The following is a 19,367-nucleotide window of genomic DNA, read 5'->3' as shown; positions in this document are numbered from 1 at the left end:
AATTGATGAATAGCTTGGGGAACCCACGATGGGATTTTAGAGAAAACTGTGAGGATCATCAGAAAGTCCATCCCTAACTATGAGCATGGATGTAAGGAGGCAAATATTCTTTGGTGCCACTCTCAGAGCCAGAACATTAGGTTGAAGAGAATAGACAAGCAGATCACCTATCATGTTGGTGACTATTCATTTAATTCAGTAAGGCAGAGAAAGAATAGAAGTGAAAAGCTATTGTACATTTGCTTTGGAAAATGCTGTCAGTCTTGACAACAAGGGCCTTCTTTAGATAATGAAATGTTTAACCCTCCACAGCAGCTATCTAAAGATTCCTCTGAAAGAAGCACTGGAGAGACAAACTTGTGTTGTTTTCATTCAAGCCTTGGAGGGGAAAGTGTGGAGAGAGTCGAGGTGACATTTCTGTATTCTCCTCCATGCAGGGCCCTGATCACAAAGCCTTGATTTTTATCAATGAAAACAGGAGATGTAAGATTGCAGCTATTCAAATTCAGTTTTTCCTCAACTCAGTGGGTGAAATGAAGATATTTTTAGAGAAATAACAGCTGTCTGTCTTCAGGAATTGCTCTTGAACTCTAGAAGGGGATCTGTCTGGGCTTTAGACTCCAGAATTTAGTCTCACAGATTTATCTCCATCAATTCCTTGTGACCGAGGGCCTACCTGACATGGCTCTGGAGAAATTCCACACAGAAATTTGAACAGTTCATTACCACCTTTTGGCATTTCTCCTCAGACTGGTCACTTACAGCATCTAAACCTACTGGACTTCCTTTGCTGACCACCCACCAGCTACAGTATTGAACAAGGAAAAGACCAGCTGCAAAACTGTCTGGTGCAGAGTTGGATGAATGGTCATCCACTAAGCCTCCCTCTTGTTGACCGTGAAACACTAGTATTTCACAGTAGTCACTGCTCTTCCCCAGCTGTCTACAGGGCCACTACCGTGTTTCAGGTTGGGTCAGGATGGTTTTGCTCATTTCAGAGGAAAATCACTGTTCAGGTTGTTTGTCAATAGGTATATCCAAGCCTGTGACTGATGCAGAACCTTACAAAAGGAGACTCATTGAGTCGGGCCCCTATTGAAGGTGAGGGGCTTTGACACACAGCTGAAAGAGGTGGTAGTCACAGGCTCAACTTTCCCACAAGGAAGCGGGCGCTTCTTCCCGGAAGAAGGAAAGATGGAGGAACAACCCAGGCATCTTCTCATAGGCCAGTCCAGTACTTCATCGCGGTGATTATAATAATAATGATGGCATTTATTGAGCGCTTATTATGTGCAAAGCACTGTTCTAAGTGCTGGGGAGGTTACAAGGTGATCAGGTTGTCCCATGGGGGCTCGCAGTCTTAAATGAGGTAACTGAGGCCCAGAGAAGTTAAGTGACTTGCCCAAAGTCACACAGCTGACAATTGGCGGAGCGGGGATTTGAACCCATGACCTCTGACTCCAAAGCCCGTGCTCTTTCCACTGAGCCACGCTGCTTCTCCTCTGTAGTGACAGAACTCAGAACTGAGGCTGAGGGTCAATCCACAACTAGAACTGGCATGATGCTGACTCAAGGAGTGTTCTGTCTGAACTCACTGGAGAGAGGGACAGCTTAGTGACAACAGAGAGGTGAAACCAGGAACAAAGGGAGGAGGAAAATTATCCTTATGCCCAACCATAGCTCTTCAGGATTAAACCAATAGTCATGAATGTGTACAATTGCTTCTCTTATCTTCACAGCTCAGCAAAGCCAAACCCTCCCAGTTCAAAGGACCAGCACCCCTACACTTATTTGCTCTGGCACCCTGAAAGGGTTAGGCTTGGTGACACCAGCCCTAAGGCGAATGTCATCATCCTCAAGTGACTGTGCATGCCAGATCCTTGTAGGTCTCCTGAACACCAGGTCACTACTCTGGCCCTGCGTGTCTCTGTTTGCTTTCCTCTAGCTACGCCAGGGGCATAATCCATCTTTCTGCAGGAAGGAACTAGAATTTAGATCCTATTCTGCCGTGCACATAGTACAGCGATCCACTCTCAGGGGCACTGTGGGGCAGGAAGTGGTTTCTTTAGAGCCAGTGATGGACTCATCAGCAAACTTTCCCTGGGCTGATTTAAAGCGACTGTTTAAAGAGACTTTTCCCAGAGCAGATTCATCGTAAAGGTTATGCTAAATGTCAGGCAACAAAAAGGAAAGACAGGAGAGAAAGAGAGGGAAATAGAGAGAGAAACGTTACTGGTGATTTCCACTTGGGGAAAATAATATTTATTTGTTATTTATGATATTTATTCAGCAGTTATTTTATGCTAAGCACTAGGTTAGATATGAAACAATCAGATAGGATTCAGGCGCTACCCCACATGGGGCTCAGCATCCCAAATGCAGACTTTACCAGAAACATTTTCCCTTTAATGTTTGGATAGGTCCGATGTGAGTTTACTAAAACCTCTCATTGGGGAGGGAAAGGGTGAGTCTTGAGACTCTACCCCAGAGGGGTTCTCTCCTGCCTAACTGAATAATAATAATAAATTGTGACATTTGTTAAGCACTTACTATGTGCCAAGTGCTATATTAAGGGTTAGAGTAGCTGCAAGATAATCAGGTCGGACACAGTTTCTGTCCCCCAAGTGATTCACAGTCTAAATCAGGAAGAGAACATGTATTGGATCCCTAATTTCCAGATGAGGAAACTGAGGGACAAAGAAGTTAAATGACTTCCCCAAGGCCACAGAGCAGGAAAGTGGCAGAGCCGGGTTTAGAACCTAGATCCCCTGAGTATCAGGCCCGTGCTCTATCCACTACAACATGCTACTTCACTAAGTTACCTGTTTTTTCCCCTCCCACATATATTTTTCTTAATTTCCTTCAACAAAGAGCTTCAAATGACTGATGTAAATGTACTCAAGATCCGGAGACATGCTGTTCATAGTCACTACGACAGGGACCGGTGTGGGAAACCCACCTCCTGGTAAAAAAATGTGCTGGGGGTGGACAGATTAATTCATATTCACTGAGCACTTACTGTGTGCAGAGCACTGTACTAAGTGCTTCTGTACTAAGAGAGATGCCTTGAACTATCCCACAAGACTGCACAGAGCAAAGTTTTGTTTGGCATTCATCAGAGAGTTAAAGAGAAGGCAGAGAGTGAAGTGGAAAAAAGAAGGGAAGAGAAAGGGAGAGAGTGAGGGGAAAGAGAAAAGAAAAGGAAAAGATATGTGTGAGAGAAGATGGGAAAGAAAGAATGAGATGGAAGAGAGAAAGAGGAAAGAGAAATGAAAGAGGGAGAATGAGAGAGTCAGGCAATTGGAAAGGCAGAGAGAGAGGAGGTCAGAGAACTATCATCACTGGCAAAATTGAAGAGCTCTCTTTCGCTATCCCGGCCCAAAGCATGACCCTAACGGTCCCTCATTTGGTGGATGGAATCCTGAAGAGTGAGACTGTTCCACCTAAAATAGAATATTTGGTCATCTATCCTTGCTGAGTAAAGTACTGGTCTTTAGGTCAGGAATTTGAGGTTCTTTCTGTTCATGTGCTTTTCCTATTAAGTATTTTTGTGCAGATCACTTACCATGTGCCATCTACAAAATGGGAACTATAATAAAAGCCACCAATTAATGTTAGTAAACCATTTTGAGATCTTTGCATGAAAGGCACTAAGTATACCCACCAAGTGCTGTTATTATCATCTGAAACTATGCTTTCAGCTGGCCAGGAAGTCAGGATTTACATTTACTTTAGCCAGAATACAAATTACAAGGCTTCAATTTTAGCCTGTTTAGTGGGTGAAAAAGAGAGAACGGGGCTTAACATTACAGCCAATGTGAGCAAAACATACCAACTGTGAGGCTATGTTCCTTACACAGTAAGCAAAATGATAGGCTGTTTGTCATATGGAGCTGGTAGTTACTGCCGCTTGGGTAAGGAACTTGCATTTTCCATTTTCAAATCCATTTTTTTCCCCAGAAATCTTTGCTCCCATCTTAGCAGCACCCGCGCAAACATTGAGAACTTTGGAAAATGGATGAAAGTTTTTGTTTTGTGTTATTGTTGCAGCTTGCAAAATCGCAAATGATCTTTTGAGTGCTTAGTTTGGTTCTTTACCATGTACTCTCAATTTCAAAAGAGTCACTGGTTGCTTCTGTTTGGCTTATTTGCAAGGGCACCTGGGTTTGGTGTGATTCTTTTTCCTTCATCTACTTTAGAAGGCATTTGGCCACAGTTTGACACCATCAGTAAGGTTCAGACAATTAGTGAATTTGGCTTCCCTTGAGGATTCTAGGACTGTTATAAAATGGCATGTCCACTTATGTCAGAGCTGGGGTTGTCTTGTATGATCCATTCATTTCCCATTGCTAGTGGAGTAAAGCCAGACTACGTATTTCATCCAGCCCTGTTCAATTTACACTTAGCACCAAAGTGCAGTCTCAGGCAAAGTGGTTCCCGAGATGCAGCTGGGGGGCAGACCCACCTGGTACACCACAGCCAAGAAAAGAGTGGTTCTGTTTTTGAGAACTGAGACAAACAGGCAAAAACAAAAGCAGCACCAGGCTCTCTATAGGCAAAAATGACAGCACAACAAAGGACAATCTTTGAACTGCCAGTCCCGCTTTGGCCTTTTCAACCATACACACCCTTAAGTAAACTTCACTGACAGAGATCTCATCTCTGAATTGGAAGAACAAATGTTTTATGTACATATTTCTATGACATTTGCAAATGGTCCCTTTAGGCAACACTTTTATTGACTTACACTGGATTCATTTTTTTTTTTCCCCAAGGGCTGTCTGCAGGGAACAGTTTTCACGTGAAGTTGAACCCACGAACTGCTGAAAACTGGAAAGGATTAAGCAGCTAGCACTGCACACACTTGAAATTCGTTCTGTTTCAGTGGAGCTTAAACAGCTCTTGTTTCATGGGTAGACATCAGATGCTCTGTCAATAAAGTTGAGGGATCAGTCAGCCTATCAATAGCAATTGGCTCTAATGGCATGATTTCTGAGATATGGAAAGACATTTATTTCTACCACAGACTCTCTGCCAGGTCTATTTATGAAACCTCCAGGAGATTTAAATCACAGAGACTGACATTAAACAGAAGAAAGTTCAATTAGAGTTGGCAAACACAGCCTTATCCTTTTCTCTGCTCTCAGCCAGGATCATTACCCTCTGCTGCAGTTCTATAAAAAGCTGGCGGGCAGCAAGGGGAAATCATTGGAGTATTTTCCTCAGCAGCATTCAAGTCTTCACACAATCCTTCCTTGGTCACCCTATCCCTGGAGTTTATTTCCTTTAGGATTTCAGGGTTGTTTTAATTTATTTTGTTTTCCTAACTCCCTGCTATGTTGTGCCCTGAGCCTCTCTTGAAGCAAACTGAGATTAGGTTAGAAATCTAAAATGACTGTAAAGTACTGTGTAGAGTATGAAGCCCTCTAACCTGTCTTATCACTGTTATTATTATTATCATTATTATTATTATTATTCAGAATGTTCTTATTATTGCTAATAATATGCCATTTCATTAAACTCCCTGCCTTGGCAGCTAGCTCCTGCTGCTCAGAGATTTGGAAGGGAAATACTGTTGTTTTGCCTGAAAATAATAAAAATGAATTCCACTTAGCCAAAAGCAATGCTTGGCACTCAGCAGGAGTGTTGCTGATTGACTGATGGATCGACTGGATCTCAGGGAGTCAAGCTGCTGAGGTTGACAGGGAGAAAAGTGGGGGTTTTTGCAGTCCACCACTTTCTCCACCTTCAAAGCCTTCCTAAAGATCATATTTCCTCCAAGAGGCCTTCCTTGACTAAGCCCTCATTTCTCCTATTCCCCCTTCTCTTCTACATCACCTACGCACTTGGTTGTGTAACCCATAAGCACTGATATTCACACCAGCTCTACAGCAGTTAGGCGCATGCCCCTATACTCTATTTCCCCTGTCCTTAATTTGGTGTAATGTCTGTCTCCCCTGCTAGGCTGTAAAATCCAGGGATTGGGTCTAACAACTCTCTTGTATTGTACAATACTGTACTCTTCCAAGAGCTTAGTATTTAGTACTGCACAAGCAAGGGGCAAATAAATGCCCACTGATTGATTGATCGAATACCCATCTCAGAAGTGGCAACCTAAACCTTGAAGTGGCATAAACAACAATGTGCCTGCTTGATGCCGGCCCACCTTCCGGGATGACTTGGCCAGCTCCTTTTGGTGCCTGTGCCCAGCAAGGGCTGTTCGATTCTTGCACTTTTACCTTGACGATAAAAGAATTATGAATGAGCGCTCACCATCAGTACATGGCATGGATCTGACCCTATCTCTGAATGGCCTTACCTTTATCTCTTAACTCTTCTGCTGCTCTCATTCTGAATAAGGTGGGTTCACCTCCTCCGAAGTTTTGGAATTAGCTGCAAAATAGGAGAAACATTTTCACCGATAAAAAAACTCGTGGATGGGGAGAAAAATATTACATTAGTAATCACAGCCCACAAGCCGTTATAGCTGATAACAGTGAATTAAAAAGTTACTTCCCCTTTATGTACTGGCAGCTGTTTCTCTGATGGTTGATATTGCGCTGCCCATTCTTCAGTGAAATTAGAGCTTTGTAATGCCCCAGGGATCTAAGTAGGGGGGATTAGTTAATGTCACTGTGAGTCAGAGGCCATTTTCCCAACATAAACTTATAGAAACTCACATCACCTGTAATGGGTATAATAATTGTAATATTCTGAAATGGACCACTTATGCCTGTTGTCTTGGGCACCCACATTAATGGCCTATTGAAAACATTTTCAGCCAAGCCTACCCCTGGGTAGATAGTTTTGTTCAGTTGAGGGAAAGATAGGGTGTGGGTCCAGGAAGTATTAAGGCAGGGCCGGGAATAGACTCCAGTAGAATGCTGGGGAAGCAATCTTGCCCATTCCTTCTCTGAAACAGGGGGATCATGGAGAAATTTGGAGGATGAGTACAGATTGAAGATGGTGCTAAAGCACACTTTGTTCCTTGAAAGAATAAACAAAGCATTATGAGTTTCACCACTCCTCTCTAGATTGTAAACTCCTTGTGAGCAGGATTCCCTGCTCTACCAACTCTGTGTGTTGTCCTCTCTCAAGTACTTAGTACAGTGCTGTGCACACAGTAAAAGCTTACTAAAAAAAAGATTAACTGATTCCACCACAAAGAGTACTTTCACTACTCATTTATGCTCAAATGCCATTACAGAATCAGAAGACGTTCATTCGACAACATGGGTCAGTCTGGATATAGGGAACTGCAGTGTCAGAAAAAGCAGTTGTGCATTTGGGCGATGTGATGAAATGGGTAGATGCAATCCAACAATTAGTGGCATTTATCGAACATTTATAGTGCCCTAAGTGCTTGGGAGAGTACAACACAACAGGGTTGATAGATATAATCCCTGCCCTCAAGGAGCTCACAGGCTAGGAGGGAGACAGATATTAAAATTAAAGACATAGAGGCCTTGATGTTGGTCCCTGCGCTTCTCTATCTTATGAGAAGCTAAAATTGAATCTGCTGGGCTCCTCTGGAGTCTAAAGCTGTACTGAGCACAGCAGGCAATCTTGAAGTATGGCTCTTATTAGCTTTTTAAGGACTAGTGCAGGGGGTGCTCATTAAGTCCCACTGACTGGTTTTTTTAACACTGCCTTTAGAGGAACTGAAAAAATGCTTAACTAGAAATGAGTAAGAATGAGTATCAAATGAGTCTGGATGAATTTGAATGATATTTTTTGCTATTTAAAATGTTTAAGAACGACAGAAAAGATTCAGTTTCCCATTGCTAACTGGAAAATGAGGAGGCAGAATGGTAATTTATTTCCTTTTTTTAGAATAGAATGAGAAAGGCAATACAGTTTTCTCTTTTTTACTCATCTCACTGTCCCCAAATGGCTCTGGGCCAATAAATCCCCCTTGTTACTCTTGCATTTATACAAAAGTGTGAATGTAGACAAATATGTACAAACACACACACACGCAGACAAAAGCTGTGTTCTTCCAGAATGTGTGTTTTCACTACTTATTTTGGACAGATTGCAATGGCAGAATTAGGTAACATTCTAACAATTCATGTCTGCCTGGATACGATGTGATGCGATGCTGGTAACAAATGGTCACATGTTCATGTGAGCAGTGTCAGTCATGGAATTAGTAATACAATGGGAGTTTTCCTTAATGAAGTATCCTCAGAGAACACAATCCCTACAGTATAGAAGAAATGGGTCTACATTTGTTTTCTGTTCTTGAAAACGGAGCTACTGATGGTATAATCCCATCCATGTGTGTAAGTACAACCAAAAAGATTAACGTATGACTGACACATCCTGCCTCATTATTTGCATATAAAGATAGATCCTTGTTGTGTTAATGGTTTTGTCCCATATAGGACCTGTCTGATTATGAACCTGCCTCTTGGTGTCCTGAAGCCTTTGCTCAAGGAGAGCAAGATCTCTCGTGATTGTGGTACTCCAAGCTGGTCTGTCTGCTCAGTGTCCTCCCAAAAGTTCCCTGCTTTGCATCGTTGCTTGAACCTGTGTTTTGCTATGTCTTTAAATTGTTTATTCTGTCTTCTCGGGAAGGAGCGTGGCCTAGTGGGAAGACCTTGGCCTAGTGGAAAGAGCATGGGCCTGGAAGCTCGAGGACCTGGGTTGAAATCCTGGCTCTGCCAATTGTCTACTGTGTGACTTTGGGCAAGCCACTTCTCTGTGCCTCAGTTTCCTCATCTGTAAAATGGGGATTAAATCCTACTCCCTTCTACTTGGAATTTGCTCTGCACACAATAAGCGCTCAATAAATACAGTTGAATGAATGAATGAATGAACGAATGTGAGTCCTGTGCCGGTTAGGGACTGTGCCCAGCCTGATATCTTGCACACATTATGCACTTCTCCCAGTTCATCATAGACCAATGGTATGGGTGTCCTGCTCTTAATCATTGTCTCCCATTATCTGTGTTGCAATCAATCAATCAATCATATTTCTTGAGCACTTACTGTGTGCAGAGCACTGTACTAAGCGCTTGGGAAGTACAAGTTGGCAACATATAGAGACAGTCCCTACCCAACAGTGGGCTCACAGTCTAGAAGGGGGAGACAGAGAACACAACCAAACATAGAGAGGCAGCGTGGCTCAGTGGAAAGAGCCCGGGCTTTGGAGTCAGAGGTCATGGGTTCAAACCCCGGCTCTGCCAATTGTCAGCTGTGTGATTTTGGGCAAGTCACTTAACTTCTCTGTGCCTCAGTTACCCCATCTGTAAAATGGGGATTAAGACTGTGAGCCCCACGTGGGACAACCTGATCACCTTGTATCTACCCCAGCACTTAGAACAGTGCTTTGCACATAGTAAGCGCTTAACAAATACCAACATTATTATTATTATTATTATTATTATATTAACAAAATAAAATAAATAGAATTAGATATGTACAAGTAAAATAAATAAATAAATAGAGTAATAAATATGTACAAACATATATACATATATACAGGTGCTGTGGGGAAGGGAAGGAGGTAAGAGGGGGGGGATGGAGAGGGGGACGAGGGGGAGAGGAAGGAAGGAGCTCAGTAATGCAATGCTCAGTTGCAAGGAGCATTGATTCAGAGCTGGAGAGCTGACTGCATTTCAGCACTTCACTGTTGGCAATCTTGTCCAGCCATCTGACATCGCAAATGGTTCGCAGGTGATCACAGCGAAATTGCTTATGCAGCTGGATGTGTACTGGGTTCAGGAAATCAACTGCTTGCAAAACTTGTGATCAAACTATTAGAAAAATTATATTTTTGCAGAAGAAAAATAAAACACTGTTGAATATTATTTTGGGTAAAGGAAAAAGCAAAACCCCACATGACGTTCTGAAGGATGTAAAAGCAATTATATTTATTTCTGGGGTAGGTGTTTTTTTCTTTTTCAAGGAATGCACAGATTGATATTTAACTGATTGCCAAGAAATCCCACTTTCTTTGCCACAGTGTGAAACCCAGTTGCTTAAAGCCTTTCAGAAACCATTTGATATAATCTATTTTAAGGCAGAATTATATGTGAGTTCATTTTTGAGCACTTGTGCAACGTCCAATAGCAAATGTATGTTTTTTTTTCTTTTTATAAAGAAGAAGTAGGGCTTTTCACATTTTATTTAATGATTAATATAGAATTTTTCTCTGCTCTCAGAGTGGGCTGGTGCTTTATGGCGAGCATATATTTAAAAAGAGAGGTTTATACTCAGCAGTGATTTTGGTAAGATTTTTGTTACTAGAACACTTCTGACTTCTAAGATCCTTTTAGTGAACAAATTGCAGAATGAACTACTGCTGTTTGCCCTCTCTTCACCCTTCTCCATGAAATGTAGTGACATACACAGACTCAGAGGAGTAGTGAGCTGTGAGCAATTAATATTTTCTGGAAGCACTTGATTGTGATTTCTGAACATATTACTGCTCCAAAAGACAGAAAATCAGAAACTAGAGCATTAGAGTGTGGAGGGCAGAGAAAATGTCAGAAAGTAATAAAAACACAGACAGATTAATTCAGTTTTAGAGGGTTGCATTACAAAGGCCCTTTGTTGCCGGCAAGTGATGAATCTGAGGTCTAGAACTATTTCTCAAGCCAAGATTTTCCTGTGGTCTTATATGTACCCACCACAACATTTTGGTGTGCAGTTTGGTTTCACACTTATGTATTTTAATCCTGTCCTCATTGCTTATGTACAATTGAATATTCAATTATTTATTCAGCTTTTTATTCTGACACTATCTGCTATACTTCATTCTTCCTACTGATCTCACTTTTTACATGTAATTTCTGTTTGTCTACCTCCTTAGTTAGAGTAGAACCTCCTTGAGAGCAAGGAACATACACATTGAATCTGACGTTTTCTACCAGGCCCTTAATTCAATGCTCTGCACATAGCAGTAAAACAACATGGCCTAGTGAAAAGAGCACGGGGCTGGGAGACAGAAGACCTGGGTTCTAGTCCTAATAGCACTACTAATTGCCATGTGACCTTGGGCAAATCACTTAACTTTTCTGTGCCTCACTTTCCTCAACTACAGAATGGGGATTCCATACCTGTTGTCCCTCCTCCTTCGATTGTGAGCCCCTTGTGGGACCTGATTATCTCGTATCTATCCAAGCACTTAATATAGCAATTGGCACATAAGCACTTAAAAATACCACAATTATCATTATTACTATAGAAAATGCTCAATAAATACCAATGATTGATTGATTCCCCTCCACTAGTGACTTCCTCTCAGTCTCCAGAGGCCCTGGAGAATCTGTGCTATGGATCTAGATTGGGTCCAAGTTAATCTTTTTTTTCAAATCTCCCCTAAGAAAAGGATATTTTCTTGTTCTTTGAATTGACCATTTTAAGTGCTCCCTGTTTCTCTTACCTAGTGCGGGCACTTCGGAAGAGAACGAGTGCTTGGGTCAATTTACTTTTGATTTAAAATACTGATTGATTGAGGAGAGAGAGAGAGAGAGAGAAAGAGAGAGAGAGAGAGAGATGTCTCCTTCCCTTTCTTGGATCCATTTCATTCTTTTCTGAAGTAATTTGGGAAGATCTTCCATCCAACCAGTAGTTCTGGTCTGATTCTAAATTATCCTCAGAAAACCCCTTTCAAGGCTGTCCCCTCGATGATAATGAGTTCAGTGGTAAGGGCCAGTCAGTGATTTAGTGTTAGTATGACTTAGGGCCTAAAAGCCCAGAATCTGTTATCCCTAATCCTGATTTTGTCATTAAGAATCTGAAATCACAACAGAGTGGGAAAGCCTGCACAGATGTATTTTGGGGAAGGAATTTTCCAGCAGAAAATTTCCTTGGCTGATTGATTCTACATAAGAAAGACTTCTTGAATAGTTCCGGCAAGATTAATGATTTTGGAGATGAGTACCATTGGTCCTGTCGCTAAGCTCCATCCTGAGACCCTTAGAGGTATGTCTGCCTGGTTGATACAGATGACAATTCAAGTTTTTCCAGTCTCCACATACTCTCTTTCCACCCGGAGGCCCCTCAGGCTCCCCAGAGCTTGTCCCAGGCAGACTCAGCCTCAATTCCACCTCAGCCAATGGTCAGCTGTGTGACTTTGGGCAAGTCACTTAACTTCTCTGGGCCTCAGTTACCTCATCTGTAAAATGGGGATTAAGACTGTGAGTCCCCTGTGGGACAACCTGATCACCTTGTATCCTCCCCAGAGCTTAGAGCAGTGCTTCGCACATAGTAAGCGCTTAACAAATGCCATCATTACCTCAAATTTTCTGACTGGTTCAGGAGACTAAAATATGAATGAATTGAATGAATGAATAAAATAGTCCTCATGCTTCCGAGAGCTGTTGTTAAGGGGCTGGGTTATCTCCTGTGAAGTTTGGTTTGTCTTCTGGTGGAAAAGTTCTAATGAATGGACTTTTCTTCTGGAACAGTAAGCGAGTCCATTACTTGGTGATGCCGAATAACCAGTTAGTGGGAAAATGAGGCAACAGTTGGAGGCAGTTACCCTTATATTTCTTCTGTGGCAGAGTCTTAACTTTTTCTGATGATCAACCTGACCTTTAAAGTAGGGGTTGAGGATACTTTTTTAAGAATTAATAGCATTTTGCCAAATGACTGTCCCTTTTCAAATTATTTTTAGGTGATTTAGGCTAAGGGAAAGATACACACCTGTGCACAGAACAAAAGCATATTTTGTAGTTAATTCACATACCTTTAAATAGAAAGTGATCTTCCCCGAAAGACTGCCTTTAAAGCTGAACCACCTCGCTTTGTTTTCTCTAAAGAAAAGGAAAATCCCAGGCACTTAATCAACTTGAAGCACCACTCTACAAAGACACAAATAGCACCTTAAAAATCACTGCTAACTGTTCATAAAGGATTTCATATTTAAGTTTCTTATTTTAAATTTGATGTTGAATTCCTGCATAGTATTAAGTAGTCAGTGTCTTCATTCACAACCATTAGACAATATCAGAAAATGCTGAGATGTTTGTTCTTTGTGTAGGAAACTTGTCTCCAGTGAGAGATTACTGTGCAGTATTTCTCAGGGTAGGGCATGACTGACACAGATTTAAGGAGACATTTTCACCTCATTTATTTTTTTTTTTGGAAACAAGCACCTTTAATCAACTTCCTTATGAACTTCACTGGCAACTAAGAGTATTGGAAATAAAAGAGGTGTTTGGAGAATGTATTTTATGTGCTCGATCAATTATATAGTAGCTCAAGGGACTAATGTTGTGTTCTCAAATAGCTATTGATTTCCAAACACAATGGAGAGTTCTATGTAGGGATGACTAATTTGGATCCATGAGTATTTGGCGGGAGAAAGGTATGTCTTTGGAAGATAACTCATGAAGGAAGGCTCTCAACACACCCTCATATACTTTAAATCTCAGGAGAGGTCCTGCCACCAACAACTCAACCCAGGCTTCAGAGGGTATGATGTCTATGTGTGGAATACCATCAAATCCCCTTTTATGGAAAGGAAGATGTGGGGGGTGGGAGGATTTCCTAAAGATTTAGGCTCCATAGATAGGGTTTAAACCTTCACTCAAAATTGAGACTCTGGGGAAGAAACTGACAGATGACAGTCACAGATGTGATTGAGTGAAGACAAGGTGAGGGAACTGCATAGTAGTAACAATATTTATTAAGCACCTACCATGTGTAAAACGCTGTACTAAGGGATGGGAAAAATACACAGTTAAGACTAAGATACTACTGTGTATGAGGGAGCTGTTTGAACTGGAAAAAAGTGTCACCCATCTCTGGGTTGCATTGCCTCAAGTGCTTCATTTTTAACATTTTTTTCAAAAGCCAAAGAAATTCAAGCCAGAAAATGAATGATGCTCTGTTCTCTTTTCCTCACAAACTTGTTAACACTTGGCCTGCAATTCTTTCCATATTCTCCACAGACATTAGTGCACTTTCACTGAACAAGCAAATACTTGGGTTAATGGACCTGTCAGAAACATCATTAAGTTTTCATTAATTCAATTTCCCTGACAGTGGACATTTTCATCTAACAAACCACTTCAGCTTGATACTGTAACTTTTTTGCTGTTGATTCTTTAGGGCTATCACCTAATAGCTTTGCGGGTGAAGTAATGCAATCAATTTGGCTCTCACAGCTAAAAGGGACACCTGATGGATTCTAAATTAATTTTTTTGAATGATCAATAGTACGTACGATTTCTGTGGAAGAAGATATTCATCTAGAAGATTCGCTGCTACTTGAAACATGTCACATGTGATACAAATGACCCCATTTCAAAGGTCCCTAGGGACATGGTTTCTTCTGTGACCATATCTGGTGCAAAAGTTGAACACTAATAAATTAAGAAGGCATTGTAATATAGAGGTACAAGTACTGGACTGGGAGTTGGAGGATCTGGGTTCTAATTCCAATTTCGCCAGAGTCCTGCTGTGGGACCTTGGGCAAGTCACCTAACCTCTCAGAGCCTTAGTTTCCTTCATCCATAAAATTGGGATATTAATAGTGGTACAAATTAATTATGGTGTTTATTAAGCATTTAGTTCAACTCTTTTTTGTGGTAAGAACTGGGGAAGATACAAGGTTTTGAGATCGGAAAGGGGATCATCTAGACTGTAAGCTCATCATGGGCAGGGAAAATGTTTGCTAACTCTGTTGTATTGTAGTAATAATACTAATAATGATGGCATTTGTTAAGCACTTACTATGTGCAAGGCACTGTTCTAAGCGCTGGGGGGATACAAGGTGATCAAGTTGTCCCACGTGGGGCTCACAGTCTTAATCCCCATTTTACAGATGAGGTAACCGAGGCTCAGAGAAGTTAAATGACTTGCCCAAGGTCACACAGCAGACAAGTGGCGGAGCCGGGACTCAAACCCATGATCTCTGACTCCAAAGCCCGGGCTCTTTCCACTGAGCCATGCTGCTTCTCCCAAGTGCTAGGAATAGTGCTCTGCACACAGTAAGTGCTCGATAAATACCATTGATTGATTGATCGGGTGCCACTGATAAATGTGGGTGGAGCTCATGCAAATGTTGTAGGTCCAGGAAAATTTTTGTGGGAGGAATGGTTCTTGACAAGAATGTGAAGCTTGATTTTGAGGGGACTATGGCTAACCTAAATTCAAAACCCTTTGGTCAGAATCACAGTGGGCAAGAGAACCGCACAGTGGGGAGACTGCTCCCTGAATGCATGAGCAGATTCCAAAGCAGCTGGTGACATGCTCTCCCCCCTTCCCAAAAGCAGACCCCTGGGCTTTGGTCAAAGGCAAATCACTTACCCAGCTGTGGACCGGCTTTATTCTTCAGGGGTGACAGGTGTCTTGTCACCGAGTGAATCCACTTCACTGAATGATGCTGGCCTTCAGATTTAGAAGAGGCTTTTGTGGTTGAAGTTGATGCTATGGATGGGGAAAAGGGTCAAGGACACAGTACTGTCAGGTTTCAGGCAGTTTGCAATGGAAAGAGGCATAGATACTCAATGAACAAGTCAGGCAGACTTTGAGGGGGATGGATTTTCTTTCCCTCTGTCTGAGATGTCACGTTTGAATCTGCATTTCCAAGCCTCCCTGCTCTTGGCTATAAGCAGCAGAAAAGTGGGAGAGATGGGGGAAAAGAGACAGCACTTAGTTTTTTGAATCTTGGTTCTGCCCCTTATTCCCTCTGAGGGCTAAGGAGAGCACTCACGGTTTCCTGCCTCAGTTACCCAATCTGTAAAAGAGGCTGAATAAATCCAATGATTGGCCTATCTCACAGGACAGTGGTGAGGTTTAATGAGCAACGGGGTGAGACATGGGATCCAACAGAGAACTGCTTTCTGAGCCAAGGAAAAAGTCTGTGAGCTAGCCAAGAAAAGCTAGTCTGCTTTGTAAGATAATTCTGGATAGGAGAATCCAGATGAGAGCATGGGAGAAAAACGTAAATGAAGACCAGCTACTGTTCGTTCCCATTAGTATACATTAACCTCTGACCCTTTTATGCTAGAGGGTAGATATAAAAATTCCACTCACTCTCACACCTGCACACTGAGCTGTCAAAACTGGGAGAACCCAAGACTGCATAAACTGTTCTGCCCTTGTTAGAAGCCTCCACTCTGAGGATTTTTGTACTTTCCAAACAAAAAGCTTTTGTTTCATTCTAAATGAAGAATCCCCGCTTTAGCTTTCATGGCTTTCTCTTAGCACATACACTCTTGCTTCTGCTTGGGAATAAATGATGGAAACACTTTCTTTGTCCCATAAAAGGTATCATTTTCTAGATAGGAGCATCTTAAACTTTCAGGGTGGGGTGAGGGGATAAAAGGAACGATTGTAACAGATAGCTACGGAAGAAATAATAGGTTAAGGCATGACAGCTTCTAAAGGCATCAGTATTAGTAAAGGGACACTTATTTTTTATGGTACTTGTTAAACACTTCCTGTGCACCAAGCATTGTTCCAAGCACTGGGGTAGATACAAGTTAATCAGGTTGGACACAGTTCCTATCCCAGATGGGGCTCACATTCTTAATCCCCATTTTTTCAGATGAGGTAACTGAGGCCTAGAGAATTGAAGTGACTTGCCCAAGATCACACAGCAGACACGTGGCAGAACTGGGATTAGAACCCAGATCCTTCTGACTCCCAGTCTCATGCTGTATCCACTAAGCCATGCTGCTTCTCCCATTTAGTTGGTTGGACACTTGCTCCAACCAAACTGATGGATGGAGATACAACTTCCCAGCAAAGATCCAACTTTCACACATACACCGTGTAACAAGCAAGTAGCCATCTTCCAGAAATATACTACAAATACAGTGTTCAAGTGATGATGATTTCCTTTATTTGAAAGATTTAATAACTGTTCCCATGACTCTCTATTGCTACTGCTATTTCACTCTTCCATCAACGACTTTCTTAAACCAGACCCCTCTGGCTTCAAAGGGGCCACCATAATCATGCACCAGTGTGGAAGGACACATTTTACTTTACTGTCACTTCTTCAGACAGCAGGTGGTAAGCAGATGGAAAGAAGATGGAATTCCTGTCCACCAAGAAGATGTGCAGACTCCAGATAGTAATTGGTTTAAGAGGAGCTTGGAAGTATCTGTGGCAGGTGGTGTGTGTGTAGGTATAATAGATTATTTATTCTGATTATATGTAAATATTTATTAGCGTGCATTAGCATGTAGGCAGGGATCATGTCTACCAACACTACTGTACTCTCCCAAGTGCTCAGGACAGGGTTCTGCTCACAATAGTACTCAATAAATACTGTTGGCTGATTTTCGGCAGGAAACAAGCCTCGGGCTACTATTGAAGTTGTACAGTTTGCTGCTTCCAGGGGGCATTCAATAAATACCCTTACTACTACAGAGGGAAAGTAAGAGAAGTAGAGGGGGAGGTTCAGGATTGTAAATGGTCTATCTCTGACTCTAAGGAGGGCTAGAGGACAACTACCCCACTACACTCTGAGATAGTGAAAGGGGATGATGTGTAGTACAGTGTTCAAGTGTAGCACTTGGTACAGTGTAGTGCTTCGTACAGTGCTCAAGCACTTAGTACAGTGCTTTGCACGCAGTAAGTGCTCAATAACCACAATTGAATTAATGAATGGATATACATATTCCCTGTGGGGAGGGCAGGGCAAGTTCCCTTCCTTGCTGTCTGCTCAATGGTTCCTTCATTATTGGGATTTCTTGATCATCTTCTATGTGTGAGTACTGAACTAGGTAGTTGGGAGCACACAACAAAATACAAAAGATAAAAGAAAAGCAACATGGCCCAGTGGAGAGAGCACAGGCCTGAGAGTCAGAAGGACCTGGATTCTAATCCCAACTCCACCAACTGTCTGCTGTGTGACCTTGGGTAAGTCACTTTACTTCTCTGGGCCTCAGTTACCTCATCTATAAAATGGAGATTAAGACTGAGAGCCCCATGTGGGACGAGGGACTGTGTCCAACCTGATTAGCTTGCATCTACTCCAGCATTTAGTACAGTTACTTAATACACAGTAGCAAATACCATAAAAAAAAAGACATGGTTTCTCTTTGAGTAGTACACAATTCAATGAGGGAAGCAGACACAAATTTCCTCCTTTTCCCAAACGTACAATGGGAGCAGAAGGAAAAACATGGCTATAACCTGCAATAGCAAAAGTAAGCTAAAAACCGAATGAATAGATGAATGAGGGAATAATACATCAATTGACACATAAATGCTAAAGGTGGCAGATGAGTCATTGGTATAGTGTGCCCTTTGGAGCCTACTGCCTGACTTCAGAGGGCTTTCTGAGCCAGCAAATGGGCAAGATATCTGGAGGGGGCTGAGGACCTTGCCCCCTGCTAAATCAACTCCAGTGACTGATCATTCACACAATCAATCAATCAATCAATGGTATTTATTGAGAGCTTAGTGTGTGCTGAGTACTGTACTGAGTACTTGGGAGGGTACAATGCAACAGAATTAGCAGACACGATCCCTGTCCATAAGGAGTTGTGGGAAGTGGGCTGGATGCAGGAAATGTTAAAGAAGGTTGGGACTTCTGGGGCTTTCTAATGCTGACCGTAGAGAAGCTGGGAAAGAAGGACAGGCGGACAGCAGAGCTCGTGGCAAGGAGAGGAACCCAGTGAGTTTATGGACAAGTGAAATAACCTTTGAGAACATCTAATAACAGCGATACTAGCTCAGGGGAAAATGTAGGACGAGAGACAGATTTGCATTTTTCGTCTTTGTGACCTAATCATGTGGAGCCTCGCTATCTGATGTAAGCTTGTTAAATAGTTCTGGCTCTTGATGCTTTTATAAATTCCTTGAACTCAGCTTTAGCCTAATCACTTACCTTGAGCAAGGTACAGAAAGAACAAGTATTTCATGGGAGGAAAGTCAAATAAATACAATGCACTTGGGCAGCATGGTGATGTTAAATGCTTATTTCCAGACTGACTGCTCCTCCCTCTTGCTTCCCAAGTTCTTTCAAGGGTCCTGACCAGCATCTCTGCCTAATCAATCAATCAGTCATATTTATTGAGCACTTACTGTGTAAGAAGCACTGTATTAAGCACTTGGGGGAGTCCAATATAACAAAGTTGGTAGACTTGTTCCCTTCCCATAATGAGCTTACAGTCTACAGCTCACAGCCCAAGTCACCAGAGGTTCCCCATGGGCCACTCTCCGGCCAAATTGCTATGGCCAGCCCAAAGCAGGAACGAGAGACAGTGTGACCCCCCAACTCGATCCAACAGCCACTCTGGTGACATAGTCAGGGGGACCCGGACTACCCCCAAATTGGAGAGACTATGTCAAGCTCAGCGAAGCAGGCTGTGTGGAGGAAAGGTGTCATGGAGATTAGTCTTCTGCCACATTAATAATAATAATGAATAATAATAACGGCATTTATTCAC

The 19,367-nt window shown here is 42.1% G+C and overlaps 1 long non-coding RNA gene across 1 annotated transcript in view; it reads right to left on the bottom strand.

Annotated features, from left to right (window-relative positions):
- LOC119940557 overlaps positions 1-15,383 on the bottom strand; it is a 60,897-nt gene extending 45,514 nt beyond the window's left edge. Inside the window, exons 1-3 of the long non-coding RNA XR_005455015.1 lie at positions 15,268-15,383; positions 12,701-12,767; positions 6,320-6,393 (exon numbers count right to left, since the gene is read on the bottom strand). This is a non-coding gene — a long non-coding RNA (uncharacterized LOC119940557). The remainder of the gene's footprint in view (positions 1-6,319; positions 6,394-12,700; positions 12,768-15,267) is intronic.
- Between the last annotated feature and the right edge of the window lie 3,984 nt (positions 15,384-19,367).

The sequence above is a fragment of the Tachyglossus aculeatus genome, chromosome 19, assembly GCF_015852505.1.
Source record: "Tachyglossus aculeatus isolate mTacAcu1 chromosome 19, mTacAcu1.pri, whole genome shotgun sequence".
NCBI classification, from domain to species: domain Eukaryota; kingdom Metazoa; phylum Chordata; class Mammalia; order Monotremata; family Tachyglossidae; genus Tachyglossus; species Tachyglossus aculeatus.
This window is presented reverse-complemented; position numbering and strand designations above follow the sequence as displayed.